Source organism: Lepeophtheirus salmonis, unplaced genomic scaffold (genome assembly GCF_016086655.4).
Source record: "Lepeophtheirus salmonis unplaced genomic scaffold, UVic_Lsal_1.4 unplaced_contig_122_pilon___fragment_2___debris, whole genome shotgun sequence".
Classification (NCBI taxonomy): domain Eukaryota; kingdom Metazoa; phylum Arthropoda; class Copepoda; order Siphonostomatoida; family Caligidae; genus Lepeophtheirus; species Lepeophtheirus salmonis.
The window spans coordinates 43,497-50,000 of NW_027289917.1; the positions used below are offsets into that span (position 1 = coordinate 43,497).

General features: G+C 30.5%; 1 long non-coding RNA gene across 2 annotated transcripts; it reads left to right on the top strand.

The window, feature by feature from the left end:
- The first annotated feature begins 5,023 nt into the window (after positions 1–5,023).
- LOC121116408 (uncharacterized) lies at positions 5,024–5,880 on the top strand. 2 transcript variants are annotated; one of them, XR_005863848.2, is made up of 2 exons: positions 5,024–5,137; positions 5,200–5,880. It is a non-coding gene; the product is annotated as an uncharacterized lncRNA (long non-coding RNA). The 2 variants fall into 2 exon arrangements; XR_005863847.2 differs by having other exon boundaries at positions 5,024–5,133.
- The last annotated feature ends 624 nt before the right edge of the window (positions 5,881–6,504 follow it).

A 6,504-nucleotide genomic window follows, 5' to 3' on the forward strand; every position in this document is an offset into this window, starting at 1 on the left:
CAAGGAAATGTAAATATTTTGAGCCAATCTTTGCTAGCAAGATACTTACAAAAGAATCTAATTATCTTATTAAGCTTGATTTTACTTATCTATCTCCAGTGGTAGCTGTAAAAATGTCGCAATTTGCTGCTTAGACTTAGGACAATATTATACAGATATCAGGTAACTTTTAAACAAAAACTCAAGTTTGAAAAATTAAAATCCTAGAATTTGAACGATTTTCAAAGGAAAAAATGTTTTTATTAATGGATATGGAATCGTATAGAAATGATGATGACGAAAACAAGACATAATTTTTAAGTTTTTCCATCCTTATACACTATCTCCTTCTTATCTGGCCTCCTAAACATAATGTTTCTTGGGTTCCCAATACTCATGTTATATGTGTGATCAGGAGCGATGCTAGATTCCACCATTTAAGGCTTAGCCAGAAATTTTTTGAACATAGCGATATAATTACTTATATAAATAGTTTTTTTTTAAATAGATATATAGTGAGGGGGGCGGAGAAGAGATTTAGAAACACTTAAAACTCCTAAAAACGGTTTATCGACGCCATTGTGATAACAACAGCGGCAAGAGCATAATGACGACAGCTCAAAGTCTAAAAAAAGAATCAAGAAACTATTTGAACGTTATGTCCAAGTTTATAAACAACTCAAAAAAATTTATAAACATTTTTGAACTTCAAATCAATAATACGAATGACTGTAGTTCAGTTTTCTTTTTTTTTTGTCTTGGGATAGTTAAGAAGCTTGTAGATAGCAGAGGGCTTGTGTCCCGCGCGAGCCAATTCGAGGATGGCGTCTCTCCTTGCTTGTTCCATGATGACTATTGTTTGTTGTCAAAACAATTGTGGTGGAAGTTATAGTGTATTGTTCACGCAACCTTTTATATTAGTATGAGTTAGCCCCGAATATCCACATTATGGATCTGGATGAAGTTTAAAGTCGTTCCAATTTATCGTGGACACCCTGTATATTAGCCAATAATATGTATTTTTAATGTTACACTCTCACACAAAATTGAATATATTATTTGCCTTAGGCATTTATTATATTCTGAGAAACAGTACAAACCTCTGGTAATATTATACATAATTAAAATATGTAACATCAATAGTCAATGCGAAATATAAAGTTGGAATATGTACAAAACGAAAAACATCTGTTATAAAATGTTCTTATAAATATAAAAACAACTCACGAAAATATGAGGACCGTTGAAATGCAGTTCCGAACTGGTGGGAGTATTGCATTCAGGTCGAGTTGTAGTCAAAAATATATACAAGCGATTTGACTAATTTTGTCTTCTCATACGGCAAGCCCCCCAATTATTGCATTAATCTCTCTTACAATAATAAAAAAACTGAATCTACCGGTCTGAAGAGAGTTTATGGGAGATAAGCACATAGTAGGAATTTAATAGGGCATTGAAAAAATCAGCCAGAAAAAAAAAAAAAAAAAAAACCGACAGGGCCTGACCATTAAAAATTAAAGCCAGAGCTTAATATTTTTTTTTTTTTTTGCACCCATTATAGTACCCTCTGAATAAACAGGAGCCTTAGCATTTGACTATGCCACAGATCTGCCTTGCTATTGAATAAGATGATAAAACATGTCTGTTCAGCTGTTTTTTAAAGGAGGGAGGCTGTTGAAATGAGATTGGGGGTTGATTTGAATAAAAGTACTAGCTCTAGACAATTTTCGAAGATGTCTTATTATGAGACTGTTAAAAAAATAATTTCAATAAATTAGACACCATTTTATAAAAATTGAGACAATCATTTTTACCAGTACATTGGAGCCCTTTACATTTCGAGACCCCTGGGATTGCCTGTTTTGATTTTAGTAAGCTACACCATTGAGGCTCATTTTTATGTATTGAGAAAGTAAAATATATTAAGGAGTATTTTGCAGATTGGTCTTATTATACTAGATAAATATTAAATGAATAATTAAATCATTCAAAAATGAACGATTGAATGGAAAAATGAACAATTGAACGGAAAAGTGAACGATTGAACGGAAAAATGAACGAATAAACAGGAAAAAAAATAAACGAATGAACGGTGAACGGAATGTTTTCTACAAAATGAACGAATGAACGGAAAAAGGGCAAACGAGTAAAAACCTGTGTTTAATACAAATTATAATTATACAAATTGGAAGTAGTTCAACTATTTATACCTTTAATTGATTTGTTATATTTTTTAAACGTTACATCATTATTACACCTAATAAATAATAGCATGATCTTATCAATTATTCATATTATATAAAACTTTTCAAATTAAGTAAAAAAAACAAAAAACATATTACGTATAGTTATGCCAAGGGTGATAATTTTGGTAAGAATAGAAAAGCGTGCGAGGAGAAGAGAAGAAATACTTATGGCATCATTGATTAAATAATATATATCTTCTTCTATCAATCTAGAACGTTATCATTCCCGCCTTTATTATTCAATATTAATATAATATTAGATGGTGATAGTCGTTAATGAACTGAATAAAATGCCTAAAATAACGTCGCCTTCTGTCTGGATTTCTGAAAATGGAGGCCCAGGAATTTGGAAAATACTTACCGGATGAGAAACAGATGGTTTATCAGATTTGTCGATATAAATGTGCCTTTAGTCCCCTGTCTAGAATTACACGCCACTCATTATCATCATCTCAAATCAAGAGCATGGATATTCATCTAAATAATCAAGTTAATGATGAATACATCAAGTTAAACTTTAACTCTGATCTCACAAAGATGCTTATTGCATGTAATATAACCTTATCCATTGGTAATCATCTGCGTTCAAAAAATTTATGGAGAAATACACGGTTAAACCTATCCCTTTCCGAGGAACCATCTTTAAATTAATGGAGGATGTCATTTATAGAAAAATATATAAAAATGTTTTGAGGCATACACACCAAATGACGATCAAGTTATCAGTAAAAAGTATAAAATATTTACTAATTTCGAAATGGAACTCTGAATTTTGTATTATCTAACAGTAAGTATTCAATTTTTTTTAAATCTAACCATAAAATACGATTCTATTTTAGCTAAACATATCAAGAATTATGATACACAACTCATTAAATAGCAAAAACAACTGCTTAAATGATCACAACAACGGGGGTAGTAGGCTTTGGATGGTTCGCAACTAGTTTGTATGAGACTAGTTTCCTCACTTAAAGACTTGGGTATAATCATTAGGTTTTCCAATATTACATAGTCTATAAATATTACTTTTTTTTATCACTTAAGGCTTAGCTATGGTTGATAGACTCCAAGAAATGGTGTTCAGAAAACTCATAAAAGGCAAAAACAACTGCTTAAATGGTCACAACAACGGGGGTAGTTACATTGGGTGTAGCGTTATAATTAGCAATTGTGTATATCCTTCATGATAATAGTATGTTGTTATACAAGCATAAATAACGGGGGGGAAATCTTTTTTTTGCTCTTAATAAAGAGTAATATCGCCGGGCATTACTACATAATTAGCTTTTACTCTAAATCTTTAAGAGGGATTTATTTGTAACATTTTTTTTATTAGTATATTTATTGTCTAATTTTATGATTTTGACATTTACTTTATTATTAATAGTTAGTATGATTTCCTCGGTAGAGATAGATCTATCATGTGCACAATTGTATATAGCAACTTCCACATGAAGAAGAGGGGTGATTATCTTATTGATAAAACTCCACGTCTCGCTTGTGTTTTGCAACCTAAAGTTATGACATATTTAACTGGATTCCGGTGTCAGAACAAGAAAATATTATTTGGATCAATCTATTATTTCAATATTCTGTATATATAATTTATTGTTATTAGTTATATGATTCCAATTGTTTAATTTTGTATATTTAACATAAATGTATGATGGTATATTTTTTATTATGAAGATTATATTTAATTAAAGCCTTCTTTTTTAAACTTGGAACTTCAAATATATTTTGAAATACTCTACTTTGTCGTTTCATTAGCTATTATTCTGAAAATAAGGGGCATAATGAATTACAATTTCATAGGGTGTGATGTTATAAAATCTACTGTAACGGATAAAAAACGTCGAAGTCAATTATTCGTGGTATATCTTCATTAAACATTTTGCTAATAAATACTTTCGTTATACCCTCAAAAATCATAATAAAGCAGGCAGATGATAATCACATAAGTATTTTAAACAATGTTATTACATGTATTTTTTTCACCCTTCTCCTTGCGCGCGTTTTTCTCTACAATATTATCAACTTTAGTTATGCGTTAAGTGTTGTGTTGTTTGTGAGTGAAAGTTTTTTTTTGTATTTAGCCAAATCTAATATTTAGGAATAAGTACTCTCCTGGAGACCTAAGTTCGGGATACAAACCAGCAATATTACCAAAGAAGCGATTATAATTTTTAATATTCTTGATTTTTAAATCTGTCTTCGATATTATTGTTAAATAATTAGTTACGTAGTTACAATTATGGAAAGAAGATAGAAAAGAAAATATTGTACAAGGACTACTAAAATTAAATTTTACATCTTGAAAACTTCCTTTGCAAAAAGATTCTGAATAAAATCCCGATATCATCATCCTCACTTCAAGAGCAAATTAAAATAGGATACTCGGCTAAGCTTTTTGGTCTTCCTATATGTAATCTTATCCAGTATTTTAGGTTGAAAACAAACAATTTTATCTTAAATTACATATAAGTATAATCTGCGTTAGAGTAAGGGATATGAACATTGACTAAATTCCAGAGTGTAAATAACCCTTCCCCCCCCCAAAAAAAAAAAAACATAAAGAACAAACAAACAAAAAACAACAACAACAAAAAAACAGGTATATGTTATTTAGAGCAAGATATGAATCCTGTTATTAATTATTCTTGCATATTTTGAATGTTCTAACGTATCAGCAAGCTATATAGATTACAGTGATCCCTGTGATCATTTGTAAAGTTATCATTATTTTTTTAACTAGGCAAGGGTTTCTACAGGATTATATATATATATATATATTTTTTTTTTGTGGGGGGGTCAAATTAAATTTTTGAATCAATTATTACCATATTTTTTTTCCCCTATTATTCATCCTCAACCAAAACAGACGAACATAATTATTATCAATAAATAAGTAAGTAAGTGGATATAAAAAATAAATACATGGACTGACTAATAATGATGGATCTTGGGATATTAGGATTTTGGACGAAGTTGATGGGTTGAACGAGGTATTTAATACAGAAAAAATTCAAGGACATGTGCCTTCACTCTTAGTCGATGATGAAACAGACAGACGCATAACTACGCCTATAACAGGGAATGAAGATAATTGATAAGATTTGAATCAAAATATGAAACCAACTAAGAAAAAGAAACATCTGATGAATGTAGAACATACTATGACCTCACGTACAAGGTGACTATCAGTTACAAAAAGATCTGCTCCAGATACTAGTCTTTCCCCACAGAAAAGAGAAAACCCCAGGAAAGTACAGGATAATTAATATTTGTAAGCATGGAAACATTCAAAATACTTTCACTAGACACAAGAGGTGGAAGAGACAGAAAGACCAGAAATGCTTTAATTACAAGACTCATATACCTTAATCCTAATATCATTTGTTTACAATGTGCAAGAATCTAGGTTTCTTCAACTTCTACCACAAAACCGGTGAATTTCTTTAAAATAAAACCTGCAAGATCGTTTAGCTTAGGGACAGCCTTGCATAAAATGCATGTAATAATGTACATTACCTGTTAACCATGTGTATACTAATCATGTCTTTTTAGTTTAGATATTTAATTATAAACAATAATGTTTATTTATATATTTTTTGCGTATGTAAATTCCCTAGACCAATAAAGAGAAAAGAGATTATCTGCTGTTTTTGATCCAAATTCTCAATATTTCGACGAAAACTTCTTGACCAAGTATACAGTAATATAACCAAGTCAATGGAGATTACAATCATAGGCTGAATAGGAAGAATCTGAAGATTTTTTGTGTTCCAGATCCAGATTTCGAGCTAATTCTGCAGATAAAAATGAAGCTTCTTCATATTCTTCCAAATATATGTGTGCTGCTTTAATTCATGGTTCTATGTCTTTAAACAAATAGCCAAGGAAGTTATCTAAGTTTTCTGAGGCTTCTATTTGAACTGCTGTTGATCCAATAATCAGCCTATCAGCTTCAACAATGATAACCTTTATGAATCTATTGATTCAATCAAAAATATTTGGATGTTCATTTGAAACTTTCAGGGTCGTCACGCAGGAGAAAAAGTTTTTCAGGCAATCTTGGATCAACCTGGATGTAAGAATGTACTTCATACCAAATATTTTCATCAATTCATCAAATAATTGTTCAAAAGACTTCTTTGCTAAATTTTAATTGTGAAATCATGAACCATGGTTCCACGTCCATACCCTTGAGTAATATCTCCATCTAATTCCATAGACTTCTTTTTGTTGACGGACCACCAGAATCCTATTCTCATGAAGA